Source organism: Phacochoerus africanus, chromosome 15 (genome assembly GCF_016906955.1).
Source record: "Phacochoerus africanus isolate WHEZ1 chromosome 15, ROS_Pafr_v1, whole genome shotgun sequence".
Taxonomy (NCBI): domain Eukaryota; kingdom Metazoa; phylum Chordata; class Mammalia; order Artiodactyla; family Suidae; genus Phacochoerus; species Phacochoerus africanus.
Window position 1 is genome coordinate 77,256,568 of NC_062558.1, and position 19,013 is coordinate 77,275,580.

A 19,013-nucleotide genomic window follows, 5' to 3' on the forward strand; every position below is an offset into this window, starting at 1 on the left:
ATTTAGTTGATAAGGAGGTAATATCAGAATATATAAAGAACCCTTACAACTTAACAAGAGATTTAAAAGTACACAAAAGAGTTGAATATACATTTCTCCAAAGAAGATATACAAATGGCCAATAAACACATGAAAAAGATGCTCAACATCAAGAGTCATTAAGGAAATCCAAATCAAATGATTGAATGAAAGTCAAAAACACCCATTAGGAAGGCTACTATCAATAAAACAGAAAATTATAGTTGTTGATAAAAAAAAGTGAAAATGTAAGAAAATGTAAAACGGTGCAGCCACTACAGAAAATGGTATGGCAATCCTCAAAAAATTAAAAATGGAATTATCATACAATTCAAGCAATTTCACTTCTGCATATACATCCAAAAGAATTGAGAGGAGTGGCCAAGATAGTAGAGTTGGGAGACTCTGAACTCACCCTCTCCAGTGGGTACACCAAAATCACAACTATTTACAGAGTAAATACTGATGAGAAAAACTGGAAGACAAGCAGAAAAGATCTTCTACAACTAAAGATATAAAGTAAGAACCACAAAGATGGGTGGCAATATGACATAGTCAAGACCCCTACCTCCCAGTAGGAAACCCACAAACAGGAGGACAATTACAATTGCAGAGGTTCTTCTCAAGGAGTGGAGTCCAAACCCCACATCCAGCTCCCCAGCCTAGGGTTCTGCACTGAGAAGATGACCTCCCCAACATCTGGCTTTGAAGGCCAGTGGGTCTCACTTTCAGGAGAGGCAGAAGGCTGTGGGAAACAGACCCCCCCCCCTTAAAAGTCACACACAAAATCTTACACATTCCAGGACTCAGGGCAGAAGCAGTAATTTGAAAAGGGCCTAGGGAGTTCCCACTGTGGCGCAGTGGAAAAGAATCCAACTGGTATCCATGGGGTGGGTTCGTTTCCTGGCCTCGATCACAGGTCAGGGATCCAGCATTGCCATGAGCTGTGGAATAAGTCACAGACAGGGATCAGATTCCTTGTTGCTGTAGCTGTGGTGTAGGCCAGAAGCTACAGCTCCAATTCAACCCCTAACCTAGGAACTTCCATATGCTGCGGGTAGAACCCTAAAAAGCAGAAAAGAAACGAAATGAAAAGAGCCTAGGTCAGGCCCAACTGCTGATCCCGATGAGCCTCTTAGAGAAGCAGGAGGCAACTGGAGCTCATCCTGGGTACACACACTGGTGGCAGCCATTCTGGGGTGCTTGTTCTATCATGTGGACACTGGTGCTGGTAAACACCAATTTGAAATTCTCTATTTAGCTTATTAATAGAGATCCAGTCCCACCTCAGCCTATTAGCACCAGTAGTGGGACACCAAAGGCCAAGCTGCTAGCCAAGTGGGGACACAGCCCCACCTAACAGTAAGCTGGCTGCCATAAGACCCCTAGAGCCCACAGCCACAGAGGGAACCAGCCCCACCCACCAGAGAGCCTAGAACCCACTCTGCCAACCAATGCACCCTTGGAGCTCTGCAGCCTGAGACCCTGGGACATAGCCTTGCCCACAAGTGGGCCAGCACTAACTTCAGGACCAGCCTCACCCACCACTGAGCTGGCACTAGCCCCAGGAACCCGTGGGCCCTGGCCTTACCCACTAGCAGGCTGATACATTGGATCCCTCAGTCAGCTGCCCCAGGACCCAGTCCTACTCACCAGTGGGCCACCACCAGCTTGGCACACCCCAGACCACCCAGCCAGCCATGTCAGGAACCAGCCCTACCCAAAACAGGCCAATAGTAAATGTGGGGCCCCCAGTCCCACAACCACCTACCCTGGAACATGGCTCTATCCACCAGTGTGCCAGCACTAGCCCCAGGACTCCAGAGGCTCGACCACCCACCTCATGATGCAGTCCCACCCAACAGCAGCCAGTAGCCTCTGCACAAGTACAAGCCTGGCAACCAACCAGACAGAGGGCAGCCGCACCTACCAAACCACCCATAGCAGTCAGCCCATCACAACAGAAGGACCCACACAGAGGGGCACCCCTAGAGCACAGAGATCTAGTGCCCAGAAGGAAATGTACTACTGGGATGCACAGGATGTCTCCTATAAAAGGCCACTTCTCCAAGGTCAGGAAACACAACCAACCAAATATATAGAAATAAAAACAGCAGGAGTTCCCGTCATGGCTTAGTGATTAATGAATCCAACTAAGAACCATGAGGTTGCGGGTTCCATCCCTGGCCTCACTCAGTGGCTTAAGGATCTGGCATTGCCGTGAGCCGTGGTGTAGGTTGCAGACGCAGCTTGGATCCTGTGTTGCTGTGGCTGTGGTGTAGGCTGGTAGCTAGAGCTCCGATTGGACCCCTAACCTGGGAACCTCCATATGCCACAGATGTGGCCCTAAAAGGACAAAAAGCCAAAAATAAAATAAAATAAAAAGAAAGAAAGAAAGAAAGAAAAACAGCAAATTGGGCAAAATCAGGAGTCAGAGGAGTATGTTCCAGACAAAGGAACACGGTAAATCTCCAGAACTAAGTAAAGTGGAGATAAGCAATCTACCCAATAAAAACTTCAAGGTAATGATCATAAAGATGTCCAATAGTCCCCACTGTGGAACAGAGGGTTAAGAATCCGACTGCAACAATTCAAGTTGCTGTGGAGGCATGGGGTTGATCTGGCACAATGGGTTTAAGGATCTGGTGTGGTCACAGCTGTGACATAGGTCACAGCTGTGGCTCAGATTCAGTCCCTGGCCTGGGAACTTCCATGTGCCACAGGTAAGGCCATTGAATACACACACACACACACACACACACATACAAACACTAGAAGGAATGGAGTTGCCTTGTAGAACAGTGGGTTAAGGATCCAGCACTGTCACTGCAGCAGCTCAGGTTGCTGCTGTGGCTTGGATTCAATCCTAATCCCTGGCCTGAGAACCTCCACATGCCATGGGTGTGGCCAAAAACAAACCAACCAATATATGCTAGAAGGAATCAACAGTAAATTTGATGAAACAGAGGAATGTATAAGCAAACTGGAAGACAAAGTAGTGAAAATCACTGAAGCTGAACAGAAAAAAGAACTAGGGACAGTTTAAAAGACTTCTCAGAGAACATCAAGCATACTAACATTCATTAGTAGGGGTACCAGAAGGAGAGGAGAGAGAAAGGGACAAAGAACATATTTCAAAGACATAATACATAAAAAATTACCTAACCTGGAAAAGAAAAAAAGACTTCCATCCTGATCAGGAAACACAGAGAGTCCCAAACAGGATCAATCCGAAGAGGCTGACATGAAGAAACATTGTAATTCAAAGGACAAAAATTAGGAGTTTCCTGGTGGCACAGTAAGGATCTGCCATTGTCACTGCTGAGGCGTGGGTCTCTGCTGTGGTGCAGGTTCAATCCCTGGCCCAGAAACTTCTGCATGCCACAGTCACAGCCAAAAAATAATAATTAAAATTTTAAATAAAATGCCAAAAATTAAAGATAAAGTGAGAATATTAAAAGTAGCAAAGTAGGAGTTCCCATTGTGGCACAGTGGAAATGAATGCAACTAGAAACCATGAGATTGAGAGTTAGATCCCTGGCCTTGCCCAGTGGATTAAGGATCTGGCGTTGCCCTGAGCTGTGGTGTAGGTCACAGACATGGCTCAGATCCTACATTGCTGTGGCTGTGGCGTATGCCAGCAGCTATAGCTCCGATTCGACTCCTAGCCTGGGAACCTCCATATGCCACTAAAAAGCAAATAAATAAATAAATAAAATAAAAGCAGCAGAGTAAAGTAACAAGTTATGGCTGAACTCCCCAAAGGCTATCAGCTGTCTTTTCAGCAGTGACTCTGTAGGCCAAAGGGAATGGCATTTCATTTTGAGATATATAGAAATACTGAATCGCTATGTTGTGCAAAAGGAACTAACAGAGTATTGTAGGTTAATTATACTTCAAGAACACACAAACTCATAGAAAAAGAGTTCAGATTTGTGGTTACCCGAGGCAGGAAGGGAGAAAAGAGAGAATGGGATGAAGGCAGTCAAAATGTACAAATTTCCAGCTATAAGATAAATAAATACTAGAAGTAATGCCCAACATGATAAATATAACACTGTTGTATATGTATAAGAGAATTTATAAGAGAGTAAATTCTAAAAGTTCTCATCATAAGGAACTTTTTTTTTTCTTTTAAGACCTGTACCCAAAGCACATGGAAGTTCCCAGGCTAGGGGTTGAATTGGAGCTTTAACCACTGGCCTACGCCACAGCCACAGTCACACCAGATCCAAGCCACGTCTTCGACCTACACCACAGCTCATGGCAACGCCAGATCCTTAACCCACTGATCAAGGCCAGGAATCGAACCTGCATCATCATAGATGCTAGTCAGATTCATTTCTACTGAGCCATGATGGGAACTCCAGGAAATTTTTATTTCTATTTCTTTAATGTTACATCTACATGAGATAATAGATGTTCACTAAACTTACTTGATAATTATTTCATAATGTATGTAAAGCAAATCATTATGCTGTACACCTTAAACTTGTACAAAGCTGTAATGAGTTCTCTCAATAAAACTGCAAGGAAAAAAGGAAAAAAAGAATTGAAAGCAATGTCTCAAAGAGATCATTGTATGCTCATGTAGCAGCATTATTCACAATAGCCAAAAGATGGAAGCAACCCAAGTGAACAAATAAGCAAAATGTGATACATACATACAATGGAGTATTATTCAGCCTTAAAATGAAGTAAATTCTGATACATGAGACAACATGGACGAACCCTGAAGACATTACGTTAAATGAAATAAGCCATCTATAATGGATACTCTATGATTCCATTTATATTAAGTATCTAGAAGAGTCAAATTCAGAAACAGAATTCTGGTTGCCAAGCACTGTGGGGGGGAAGAATGGGGAGTTGTTTAATTGGTACCGAGTTTCAGTTTTTCAAGATGAGAGGAGTTCTGGAGACTGGTTACACAACAATGTAAATATGTTTTTTTTGTTTTTGGGGGGGTTGTCTTTTTTCATTTTAAGGTTGCACCCATGCAAATGAAGCTTCCCAGGCTAATGGTCTAATTGGAGCTATTGTTGCCCGCCTACACCAGAGTCACAGCAACGCCAGACCCTTAACCCACTGGGTGAAGCCAGGGATCGAACCCACAACCTCATGGTTCCTAGTCGGATTTGTTTCTACTGCACCATGACAGGAACTCCCTAAGTATGCTTAATACTGCTGAACTGTACATTTATAAAAGATTAAGGGGGTAAATTCTGTGTTATGTATTTCACCACAAAAAAAAAAGGAGTTCCCGTTATGGCGTAGCAGAAACAAATCTGACTAGTATCCTTGAGGATGAGGGTTCAATTCCCTGGCCTTGCTCAGTGGGTTGGGGATCCAGCATTGCCCTGAGCTGCGGTATAGGTCGTAGAAACAGCAGTGTGGATCTCGAGGTACAGTGGCCGTGGCTGTGACTGTGGCGTAGGCCCTGCAGCTATAGTTCCGATTCAACCCCTGTCCTGGGAACTTCCATAAGCCGTGAGTGGGGCCCTAAAAAGCAAAAACAAATAAACAAGGGAACAAAAACAGAGAACTAATCAAAGTAGGTCTTAATCTGATAAGCATAAAGTACTGAGAAACATTTTAAACCCTAATTCAAACAGTCTGCTGCTTTTCTCTTTCAAAAAATCAATTCAGGAGTTCCCGTCGTGGCGCAGTGGTTAACGAATCCGACTAGGAACCATGAGGTTGCGGGTTCGGTCCCTGTCCTTGCTCAGTGGGTTAACGATCCGGTGTTGCCGTGAGCTGTGGTGTAGGTTGCAGACGCGGCTCGGATTCCGAGTTGCTGTGGCTCTGGCGTAGGCCGGTGGCTACGGCTCCGATTCAACCCCTAGCCTGGGAACCTCCATATGCCACGGGAGCGGCTCAAGAAATAGCAAAAAGACAAAAAAAAAAATCAATTCAAGCTTTATTGACAATATCTGTTGAAAAAAAATGATGTGCCACAGATAATAAACAAATTTATTGCTCTGATCAGTTTCATACAACTGAAGAACCTAATTTATTGGGGGTAGTTAATGTACACCAAGAGAAGGAAGCATAAAGTACAGACATACCTCATTTTATTGTGGTTACTTTACTGCACTTTGCAGATACTGTGTTTTTTGTAAATTGAAGGTTTATGGCAACTTTGTATCAAGCAAGTCTATTGGCACTACTTGTCCAACAGCATTTGCTCACCTCTTATATCCTTGTCACAATTCTCACACTATTTCAAACTTTTTCATTATTATCATTACACTTGTTACTGGTCTGTGATCAGAGTTCTTTGATATTACTATTATAATTATTTGGGGGTGCCACAAACCATGCCCACATAACATAGTAAATTTGACAAATGGTTGCTTTGTTCTAATTGCTCCACCAACCAGCTGTTCCCCCATCTCCCTCCTTTCCTATGGCTTCCTTATTTCCTGAGACACAACAATATTGAAATTAGGCCAATTATTAACCCTACAGTGGTCTCTAAATGTCCAAGTGAAAGGAAGAGTCACATGTCTCTCACTTTAAGCTTAGTGAGGAAGTTATGTCAAGAGCTGAGATAAAACTGACAGCAACCCCTTATGCTCCAGTTAGGCAAAGTGTCAATGAAAAGAAAAAGTTGTTGAAGGAAAATTAAAAGTGCCACTTCAGTGAACACATGAATGATAAGAAAGTGAAACAGCCTTACTGATACTGATAAGGAGAAAGGTTTAGTGGTCTAGGTAGAAAATCAAACTAGCCAGACAGTCCCTTAAGCAAAGCTTAATCCAGAGCTAAGCCCTAACTCAACTCAATTCTGTGAAGGCTGAGAGCAGGAAGGAAACTGCAGAGAAGTTGGGAGCTAAGAGAGGCTGGTTCATGAGGTTTAAGGAAAGTCATCTCCATTACATGACAATGCAAGGTAAAGTAGCAAGTGCTAATGTGAAAGCTTTAGCAAGTTATCCAGAAGATATATCTAAGACAATTAATGAAGGAATCTACACTACTACAGATTTTTTCAATGTAGACAAAATAGCCTTCTATTAGGAAAAAAAATGGCATCTAGGACTTTATAGCTAGAGAGAAGTCAACGCCTGGCTTCAAAGCATCAAAGGACAGGCTGACTCTTCTGTGAGGGGCTAATGCCGTTACCAAACCAAATTCTGTCCACTTGCCCAATAGGGAGCAAAGTTAATCTACTGACACCAGGTTATGGTGAAGGAAAGTACAGCATTTATTGCAGGGTGCCAAGAAAGAAGAACAGGTAGTTCACATTCAAGACCTGAACTCCTGGATGACTGTTAGGCAAAGGGTTTTTGTTTTTGTTTTTCCTTTTCTTTTTTGGCCACACCCTCAGTATATGGAAGTTCCTGGGCCAGGGATCGAGTCAGAGCTGCAAATGCAACCTACTCCACAGCTCTGGCAACAGTGTGCCACAGCAGGAACTCCCAAGCAAAGTTTTTAAAGGTAACTTTTTGTTTTGTTTTGTTTTTGGTATATGGAAGTTCCCAGGCTAGGGGTCAAGTTGGACCTACAGCTGCCAGCCTACACCACAGCCAAAGCAATGCCAGTTCTGAGCCTCATCTGTGACCTACACCACAGCTCTCACCAACGTCAGATTCTTAACCCATTGAGCAGGGCCAGGGATCAAACCCACATCTCATGGATCTTGGTCAGGATCGTTAACCACGAGCCATGAAGGGAACTCCTTTAAAGGTAACTTTAATTGTGGCTGGTTAGCTCAGTTGCTTAGAATGTAGTAATAAAGGCAATTTTAGAGTGAGGGATGCAGGGTGCAAGATCAGCTCATGGACTTTCTTCTGACTGGTTGATGATGGTTCCAACCAGTCTGGGGTCTAGTGCTTGTGATAAGCATGTAGTCACCAACTTCCGCCTAGGTGGAGATTTAGTTTCTGGAGAACAACTCAAAGATATGCATCAGATTGTTACATATATCCTTTGAGGAGGAATCAGGACTCCTGTCATTCTATTTTATTGCTGAACTATTGTTTAAGGTATCATTACTTTTCTTGCGTGACTGCTTTTCCTTTGTTCTACATTCCCTCACTTCTTTAATTAGTAACTGCTGGAGTCTGTTCTGTGGAACTCAGGGAAGGCCTAGGAGACTAAAACCTTTTTCTACAAACAAGAAAGAGGGGACGTGAAGGGGCTTTTATATCTGGGAAGGCCCCATAGGGTCCTTGCTTTCAACATAGCCCATGACTTCAAGTTGAAACCAATGCTCAGTTACCATTCTAAAAATCCTACTGCCCTTAACAATTATGCTAAGTCTACTCCACCTGTGCTCTGCAAATAGAACAACAAAGCCTGGATGACAGTACATCTGTTTATAACATGGTTTACTGAATATTTTAAGTCCACTGTTGAAACTTGCTGCTCAGAAAAATATGCCTTTCAAAATATTGATGTTCACTGACAATGCACTTGGTCACCTAGGAGTTCTGATAGAGATATCCAACAAGATTAATGTTTTCCTGCTTACTAACATAACACCCATTCTGCAGCTCATGGATCTGTATTAGCCCCATTCTTGATGCTTTTTCCCTTCCCCCTCTCCCCCCATTTTGGCCTCCCTGAGGCATATGGAGTTCCTGAGCCAGGGATCAGTTGCAGCAATGCTGTATCCTCAACCCACTAGGCCAGGCCGGGGACTGAACCTGCTACTATTCCCTACTGGTTCTAGGGCAGAATGTATCCTTGCCTTTTCCAGATTCTAAAGGATGCCTTCATGCCTCTACTTATGTTCCTCTTTCCTCCATATCCAAACCCAGCAACAGAGATTAAGTCCTTTTCTCAAAACATCTCTTCCAGCTACCTCTTCCACTTTTAACAATCCTTTTAATTACACTGAATCCATCTGGATAATCCAGGATAATCTATTTTAAAATCAGCTGATTAGCAACCTAAATTCCATATGCAACCTTAATTCCTTTTTGCTAATGTAAAGGCCTAAAAGATATATTTGAGGGGTCATTATTCTGCTTACCACAACTAATTGAACCAAAAATTATATTATACTTACATTGGGAGAGAAAGCGTATGTGTACTAGGGGTGGGCAGAGATAGGAAAGAACAGTTTAAGCATATCTTTTAGAAATACATATATGAAGGTAATTACAAAAAAAAAAAAAAAAAGCCCGTCAGTATTTAAAAACACTCTGAAGAACAAGAATCACAAGTAGATAAGAGTACAGCAGAAGAATGAGGTTTTTCCTTATAAGCCTTAATGTATTATTTTAAACAATGCACATACATTATTATGACTTGAATTTATTTATTCATTTTTTTTTTCTTTTTACAGCCGCACCTGAGACAAATGGAAGTTCCCAAGCTTGAAGTCGAATCAGAGCTGTGGCTGAGGCCTATGCCACAGCCACGGCAACACCAAATCAAGCCACATCTGCGAACTACCCCACAGCTTGCAGAACCACTGTATCCTTAACCCACTGAACAGGCCAGGGATCAAACCCACACCCTCAGAGGGACAAGTTGGGTCATTAACCACTGAGCCACAACAGGGACTCTGAAGAAGGAGGATACTTCTAATACTTGGGAACTATAATCTGAACAAGATTAATGCATAGGCTCAAACAGTCGGTTCACCCTCATCAATGCCATCACAAATAGGTTTTATTCAATGTATCAGTTCCTGGTAAAACATGGCAATGGGCAAAATCAGGATAACAGAAAGGCTTTTTTTTTAAAGGCCACACCCACAGCACATGAAAGTTCCCAGGCTAGAGGTCTAATCGGAGCTACAGCTACCAGCCTACCACAGCCACAGCAACTTGGGATCCAAGCCACATCTGTGACCTACACCACAGCTCACAGCAACCCCAGATCCTTAACCCACTGAGCAAGGCCAGGGATCAAACATGCATCTTCATGGATACTAGTCAGGTTTGCTACCACGGAGCCACGACGGAAACTCCCAACAGAAAAGCTTTTGATTTGTTAGGGAATAGGAAGTAGTCTAGACTAGCTAAAATGATAAAATAGTGGGAATCAAACTAGAAATAAAAATAGAAAGTTCCCACGTGGTACAGCTGGTTAAGGATCCAGTGTTGCTGTGGTTATGGCACAGACCACAATTGCAGCACAGGTTCAATCCCTGGCCTGGGAACCTGAACATGGCGGGCTGAAGAGGGAGGGAGGGAGGAAGGAAGGGAAGGAGGGAAGAAGTAAGGGAGGGAGGGAGGGAGGAAAGAAAACAAAAAAGGAAAACTGTAATCACAAATCACAGGGCATTCCCTTACAGTCAATGGAAGAACTGCATGCTGAATGCTGTTGAACAGGAAAGTGACAAAAAATAAAACATTCGTTTCTACTCAGGATTTTTTTTTTTTTTGTCTTTTGCCATTTTCTTGGGCCACTCCCTCGGCATATGGAGGTTCCCAGGCTAGGGATCTAATTGGAACTGTAGCTGCCGGCCTACACCAGAGCCACAGCAACGCGGTATCTGAGCTGTGTTTGCAACTGTTACACCACAGCTCACAGCAACGCTGGATTCTTAACCCACTGAGCAAGGCCAGGGATCAAACCCGCAACCTCATGGTTCCTAGTCAGATTCATTAGCCACTGAGCCACGACGGTAACTCCTTTACTCGGGTTTTTAAAGCAGCTGATATTCAGTGAAGCTCAAGGAAAGCCAATTCACTGCCAGGACTATGATGGGACACTTGAGGCTTCCAGGTACAAAATTTGAGGGGGAATTCACTCTGAGTATCAATCAAGTGACCTACACTTGTACAACCCTGAGAGTGAAGGGGTGCCTCCTTAAATTCTGCATTTGTACAACTCTTAGTATCCTTATTTTGTGGGCTAAGCACATCATTTGCCTCATTTGTAATAGCCAAAAAGTAGAAACAAACCCAAATGTCTGTGAATAAATAGAATGTGTTATATCCATACAATGGAATATAGGGTATTTTTTAACCATAAAAAGGAATGAAACAGCAATGCCCCCAACATGGATGAACCTTGAAAATATTATGATGAATGAAAGAAGCCAGTCGCAAAGGCCTACACGTTGTTACTTTATGATTTAATTATAAGAAATGTCCAGAACAGGTAAATTTACAGTGACAGAAGTAAATTAGTGGTTGCCAAGGGAGGGAGAAGTGGGAAGGGTCAGGGAGGAGAACAACTGCTTATGGATAGTTTTTTTTTTCTTTTTTTTTTTTTTTTTTTTTGGCTGCACCCAAGGCATGCAGAAGTTCCTGGGCCAGGGATTAATCACAGAAGTGACCTGAACCACAGCAGTTGACAACACCAAATCCTCAACTGCTGGGCCACTGGGGAGGAAAAAATAAAAGAAAGATGACTTCAAAGCATTGCAGGAGTTCCTGCTATGGCACAGTGGGTTAAGAATCTGCAGGAGTTCCCATTGTGGCGCAAGAGAAACAAATCCAACTAGGAACTATGAGGTCTCGGGTTCGATCCCTGGCCTTGCTCGGTGGGTTAAGGATCTGACACTGCCGTGAGCTGTGGTATAGGTTACAACTGCAGCTCAGATTCCGCATTGCTGTGGCTGTGGAGGCCAGCAGCTACAGCTCCAATTGGACCCCTAGCCTGGGAACCTGCATATGCTGCAGGTGCTGCCCTAAAAAGACAAAAGACAAAAGACAAAAAAAAAAAAGTATCTGTCTCCAGCAGCTTGGATCTCTGTGGAGGCATGGGTTCAATCCCCAGCCAGGCAATGCAGTGGGTTAAAGGATCTGGCATTGCTGCAGTTGCAGCATAGGTCACAGCTCAGACTCAATCCCTGGCCTAGGAACTTCCATGTGCCATAAGTGTGGCCATTAAAAAAAAAAAAGGCATGAAACAGCCCATTCTAGTGTTTTTCCCATTGATGGTAAAGATATTTCCCATAAAAACAAATAGCAAAATAAAAAACATTACAAGGATTGTAAAGGATTGGAGTACCCTTGAGGAACAGTGGGTTAAGGGTCTGGCATTGTCACTGCTATGGTATGGGTTTGATCCCTGGCCTGGGAACTTCTACACGCTGAGGGTACAGCCAAGAAAAAAAAAAAAAAAGATTTAGTAAGGTAATCCAATTCAAGATCGACATGGAAGAATCAACAGCTTTCCTATATACCAGCAATAACCAATTTTTTAAATGTCAAGACAGAGGAAATCCCAACTGCCCTACAACTTCACTCTTGATTTTTTTTTTTTTTTTTTGCCAGAGGCTGGCAGCTATAGCTCCAATTCGACCCCTAGCCTGAGAACTTCCATATGCCGCGGGGGCGGACCTAAAAAGCAAAAAAACAAACATTGGTACACATTCCACTTAGTTAAAAGGTGTTAGAAAACATGAGAATCTCAATCACACTGAGGTCCTATTCCAACTAAAATGCATACAGTTGAGGGACTGATGCAGAAAGTCAACTCAATGAAAAAAAAGCACTGACTCACCTTCAGATCTGCTTTTTTTTTCTTTTTAGGGCTGCACCTGTGGCATTTGGAAGTTCCCAGGCTACAGGTCGAATCGGATCTATAGCTGCCCACCTTGCCTGCCAGCCATAGCCACAGCGATGTGGGATCCAAGCCGCATCTGCAACCTACACCACAACTCACCGCAACACTGGATCACCAACACACTGAACAAAGCCAGGGATTGAACCTGCATCCTCATGGATGCTAGTCAGATTTGTTTCTGCTGTGCCACAACATGAACTCCTCTGCACATTTTTCTTAAGAACACTTGAGACATTACAGTTATGAGACTTTTGAGTGACTTTGGGCACGTCACTTAAGAGCTCTCTAAGCTTTAGTTTCCTTGACATAAAATAAATGGATTGGATTGTCTGACCTCTAAGTATTCACCTAAATTCAGACCTCAGTATCAATACTTCACTGATGATATTTACAATTCCTACTTAGATTTTTATTTATTTATTTTTTTTGGTCTTTTGTTGTTGTTGTTGTTATTGTTGCTATTTCTTGGGCCACTCCCGCAGCATATGGAGGTTCCCAGGCTAGGGGTCGAATCGGAGCTGTAGCCCCCGGCCTACGCCAGAGCCACAGCAACACGGGATCCGAGCCGTGTCTGCAACCTACACCACAGCTCACAGCAACGCCGGATGGTTAACCCACTGAGCAAGGGCAGGGACTGAACCCGCAACCTCATGGTTCCTAGTCGGATTCGTTAACCACTGCGCCACGACGGGATCTCCCTTACTTAGATTTTTAAAGAATCATGTACTAAGATATAAAATATGAATTTTGAGCAGAAAATCAGATTTTGGCCCTTGGAATACAGAGTTTTAAAAATGTGAGAGCAAATACATAAATATATATGATATGTATATACATTTTTCTCAATACAAAAAAAAAACTGGTACACAAAAATGTTTTACTAAATCTATTCATCTGCTATAATAACACTTGTCCTATATATGAATATAGATAATCATTTCCACTGTTAAAATGATCACTCTCTGGAAGTTTACAGATGTTAACAATTACTTTTTATAAGTATTTTCCCAAGAATAGCTCCCTGTACAATTATACACAACATGAATATGGTAATTTGCTCAATTCTCTGTACAAACAATATAAAGCTCATATTAAGCATCATGCTAATATTCAAATTAGATCCCCATATGTAGTGTAAATATTTGAGGGAGAAAAATCTGCAAATAAAGACACTGAGATTGAATTCTGGTCTTCTGACCAATTCTACTTTCAATTTCTGGCCCCCTACCCCCATTCCAAGGCTCCCTTACTACACAGGAAAAGAACACTACTTAGGTTTCCAGTCACATATATTCCTAACTCCAGCCCCTTATCTGCTATTTAGTAGCTCTGATCTTCGGCAACTTCCTTAATTTTTTAAGCTTCAATTACCTTCAAAATTGAAGTATTAGTACCAGCTGAGAACCAGAGTGTCCTGAAGATAAAATAAAACAGTGGGGGTGGAGAGGTGTGAAAAATAAAATAAAATGTGACAATGTGCCTAGGACATTAATAATCAATCAGAGAATGTTACCTATTATGGTTGTTATTATTATTGACTTAAGAATGTTCAGGAGTTCCCGTCGTGGCACAGTGGTTAACGAATCCAACTAAGAACCATGAGGTTTCGGGTTCGGTCCCTGCCCTTGCTCAGGGGGTTAACGATCCAGCGTTGCCATGAGCTGTGGTGTAGGTTGCAGGCGCGGCTTGGATCCAGTGTTGCTGTGGCTCTGGCATAGGTCGGTGGCTACAGCTCCGATGCGACCTCTAGCCTAGGAATCTCCATATACCGAGGGAGCGGCCCAATAAATAGCAAAAAGACAAAAAAAAAAAAGAATGTTCAGTGATGTTTATTTTAAAAGAGTACTTTAGGAGTTCCTTGTGGCTCAGCAATAACGAATCCGGCTGGTATCCATGAGGATGCAGGATGGACCCCTGGCCTCTATACAGCGTTGCCGTGGGCTGGTGGGCTGGCAGCTGCAGCTCCAATTCAACCCCTAGTTTGAGAACCTTCATATGCTGCAAGTGCGGTCCTAAAAAGCAAAATGAGTACTATAAAAAGACTAAAGACTATTAAATTATTAACTGACCTGTGAATTTTCTCAAGCTTCCATTCTAATCTTTATCTCTTTCGAGAAACATGGTTTGTGTTTTATTAATACAGCATAGTTTAGAATTTGCTTCTTATTTAGTAATATTAAAAAATTCTTCCATTTTAGTCTGGTCAACTACTTTGTAAACTCCCAGAGCCAGAACCTTATTTCATAACCTGTGTTCACATGTGTCTTGTGTTTACTACATTGTAATGATTTGTTACTCCTTCTCTCCTTCCTAAAGCCCTGAGAAATTCTAAGGCAAAGACCAAGGCTTACTTGTATTTGTATCCTGAAGGCTTGGAAATCAGACACAAAATAGCTCTCAATAAATGTTTGTTGAATGGATAAACGAATGAATTAATCTTTCTTCTCCCTTTGCAATGCCTCACACAATACTCTACACATAACAGGAACTCAGTAAAGCTCGTCAATGGATTCATGGAGAAATCATTTGGACCCAACCACATAAAGCTTTATCTTGCCTCAGAAAAGCACTTCAACTTTAAAGCTCAGCTACTAAAATTACAAATTAAAAGTTTTAGTCTAACACATATAAAATACATAGGTTCAATGACTAACCACATCAAGGCTAGCTACAGAAGTATTAAAATCCATTTTTTTAACTAATGAATTTGTGAACCTCAACATGGAAAAATTCAGTTACATAATCAAAAGAGAGGTTATGTCCTGCAAATTTATACCTACAAAAGATAGTGAGAAAAAAATTATCAAAAAGCTTATATCTGCACATTGAAATAAATTATTTTTATGCCTGAACTGAAGCCATTGTTTTCACTAGAAATAAGAGTTAACAGCAAAGTGGTCCAAACTTGTCTCTATAAAATAGTCTTTGAGACTCAGAGAGTAAATGTTTTGATCTCTCAGTGATTTTTAACTCCTGGAAGACTCCTTTTATTAACAGATATTCAAAACCCTGTCTCCTAAAATAAAACTTTATTTCCTAAAAGGCAAACAATCTGAGTAGGCACACTTTCGGAACACTAGGTTTTTATATTCCAGCACTAAAACTATCCCTGGTGTTCAGCCTGGTACTGCTGCAACAGAAACACTTTTCTTAGTTTTTAAATTACATTTGAGTTAAGGTTTAAATGTAGTACTGCACATTCTTTTACTGCATCATCTAAACTGGTTTTTACACTGCATATATAAATTCATAAGTATACCGTAAAAGAATTCTACACTTGAATGAATCTGGGAAGAAACGTGAGCTTAACACACACCCCCTTCTTCCAACTCAATACGATTCAGAAGAAGCACATCGTTTTTTCTCAGGAATTTCTCTCTCCCGCCCCCATCCCACACTTTACTTCAGAGCAGAAATCATTCATTCTCCCACTCACAGTCTTTCCACCCAAAGAAGCTTCCCAACTAATACTATTTCAGCAGGACTCTCCTTTCACATCTCAGGGTGCGTGAAGGATTTCTTTGGAAGGGGCGGTGAAGGTCCGGGACACCACCATTCCCGCCATGCATCTTAGGTCCTAGCGCGCAGTCCCCCACCATCCTCATGCGGACCCCAGGAAACTGCGATGGTCTGACACCGCAACCCCCCATATCCGCTAGGGCAAAGCAAACCGGGCCCAACCTCTGGGCTCCCATTCAACATAGCCTCCACCTGGCTGTACCCCGTTTCTCCCCACTTATTCCCAGTGTAGCCTGGTCTCATTATCCAATTTGGAGTCCCATAACCATCTTGCTCCCAACACACAGAACACACACACACACACACACACCCTTCTACACTCCCGCCCCTGCCCCTTGAGCCCTACTACACCCGGGTCCCTTCCTCCGGGACCTCCAGGCAGCTCCAGCCCTCCCGCGTGCCCTAGTGCAGCCGGCGCCCTGTCCCTATACCCACAAGACCCGCGTCCTACCCCACACGTCACACTCGGGCCCATTCCTCCCGCGACCCGACCCTCCCCACCCCCTCCCTAGGCGCTACCCCCAGCACCCCGTTACCTCCGGCCCCGCCCCCCTGAGGGTGTCGCACTCACAGCTTCTGCCACCGCATCCTTAACCGCCGCGGCTGCTATAGCTACAGGGAGCCAAGGCAACCAGCTCTCGCGACACTTTCTTTAGCTACGGCGAGAACAGCAGGGAAGAGCTTCTCGCAAGAAAGTAAACGAGTCAGGCTCGAGACGGCTGAGTATATCTCGCGATAGTGTTGTGTAAAATGGCGTCCGCGAGGCGCTTCAGAGGTGGCCTGGAAAGGTCTGGAGGTGGACGAAGGCGGGGAAGGATCTTGAGCTGGCGGGAGAATCGAAAAACAATTGCAGGCAGGGCTGGAGGAAGTTAGTACGGCGAAGTTTTACACTGGAATAACTTTAGGAATGTGGCCCTCTTTTCCCAGTGCCTCGAACTTAGAGCAGTGTTGCCTTTAGCTGAAGTTCTGAATTCCTGGCATTTTCTTTCTCCACCCAGAGTAGAGATTGAGTGAGCAAGCCGGGAATTGACCTATTCTCCACGTTAACCTTCCTTCAGGCAATATCCATCCTTTCTTCCCCTACCCTGGTTTGTGAATGGTATTTGAATTCGCAGAAATGTTTGTTTATCCACGGGTTCTCCACCCCCATCAATTCACCAGAACAAAATCGGAAATAAATATGTTTTGTTTTGTTTTTTAATCGAACATAAGCACAGGTGTTTGGCCTTGGGTGCCGAAGGAGTGCCATGCTGGTCGGTGTGTGGTCTGAACTTTGCAGTTGTTGCTTGCCACCCTGTGGGCACATCCTTAGCTGATGACTCCCTCAACACCTAGTTGTAAAGGCTTTCTGCTGTCAGCAGTAAATGCAGACTAAGATGTTGAAACAAGATGAATATAAAAGAGTTCCTGTCATGGCTCAGTGGTTAAGGAACCTGATTAGTATCCGTGAGGACTCGGTTTGATCCCTGGCCTCCTTAGTAGGTTAAGGATCCCCTGTTGCCCTGAGCTGTGCAAATCGCAGATGCAGCTCAGATCCCATGTTGCTGTGATTGTGGCATCTGCAGCTCCAATTGGACCCTTAGGCTGGGCACTTCCCTGTGCCCCAGGTACAGCCCTAAAAAGCAAAATAAATTTTTAAAAATGATATTTAATAACTCATTTAAGCTCAAAATATTTCAACGTGTAATCAATACTTCAAAATTGTTATTATTATCATTATTATTTTGGTCTTTTTAGGGCCTCATGTGTGGCATATAGAAATTCCAAGACTAGGGGTTGAATCGGAGCTATAGCCCTGGCCTACCCCCTACATCACAGCCAGATCTAAGCTGTATCAGTGACCACAGCTCATGGCAAGGCAGAATCCTTAACCCACCAAGCAAGGCCAGGAATCGAACCTGCGTTCTCATGGATACCAGTCAGATTTGTTTCCACTGAGCCATGTCGGTTACTCCCAATACTTTGAAGTTATTAAGGAGATATTTTATGTTCCTTTTTTTTTTTCTTTTTGGCTGCACCCATGGCATGTGGAAGTTACCAAGCCGCTTCAGTGATAATGCCATATCCTTAACCCACTGCTCCACAGAACTCCTTATGTTCCTGTTTTCATATCTTCAAAATCCAGTGTTTTTAGGCTAAGCATATCTCAAGAGCACAATAGCCACAAGTGACTAGTAACTACAGTTTTAGACAGCAAAGCGGTAGACCCTATCCCAAGGAATACATTATCTGGGCAATTTCAGAGGCATATTATTATGGGCATGTGGTTTATGTAAAAGAAACCCTTGAAGTTGCAAACTCAAATGGCTGCAGAGTCTAGGTGAGTAACAATAAAAGATGACCTGGTGTAAAACAATAGGTGGTAGTGGGGAATAGGATCATGGGAAAGTACAAGCTTCTATCTAGAAGAGTGCTTTCCTGCTCCTGTGGCCACTATGGAAAACATAGATTTCTCAAAAAAAAATAAAAATAAAAATAGAGAGTTCTCTTGTGGCTCAGCAGGTTAAGGATCCAATGTTGACACTGCTGTGGTGAAGGTTGCTGCTGTGGCGCAGGTTATGATCCCTGACCTGTAAACTTCCACATACCACAGACTCGGCCCCAGAAAAAGGAAAAGATGTTCTAACAGAAGAGTAGTGTCCAGGCAGAGATAGCAACGCCTGAGGATTCAACTAAATTTCTGACTAGATCCATTACAAGTGTGCACGTTAATACATTAAACCTCCATTGCAACTTCTGATGATAATTTGACTTCTAAATAGACTTTTCTACTGAAGAGATAATTTCACAACCAACTTGGGCTCCCTGTAAATTAACAGGCTTACATTATGTCGTGTTTTTGTTGTTGTTGTTGTTATTGTTACATTTAAGATTTCAGACATTCTGAGCTTGGAAAAACTCAGTTTCTAGGCTTTCAGAGGTGTAAGACTTTTTCTTACCCCAACATAACGGTAGGCATTTAATAATTATTTTATATAGTGGACAGGGAAATCTCTTTG

The 19,013-nt window shown here is 42.9% G+C and overlaps 1 protein-coding gene across 17 annotated transcripts in view; it reads right to left on the reverse strand.

Annotated features, from left to right (window-relative positions):
* Window positions 1-16,743, reverse strand: part of USP54 (ubiquitin specific peptidase 54) — a 139,965-nt gene extending 123,222 nt beyond the window's left edge. For 5 of the 17 annotated variants that reach the window (XM_047759718.1, XM_047759710.1, XM_047759709.1 and 2 more), the window contains exon 1: window positions 16,586-16,715. The gene's annotated coding sequence lies outside the window, so the exon portion shown is untranslated. Of the gene's footprint in view, window positions 1-16,585 lie in introns of all 17 variants that reach the window. The other 12 variants (XM_047759714.1, XM_047759713.1, XM_047759721.1 and 9 more) reach the window with 9 other exon arrangements.
* Between the last annotated feature and the right edge of the window lie 2,270 nt (window positions 16,744-19,013).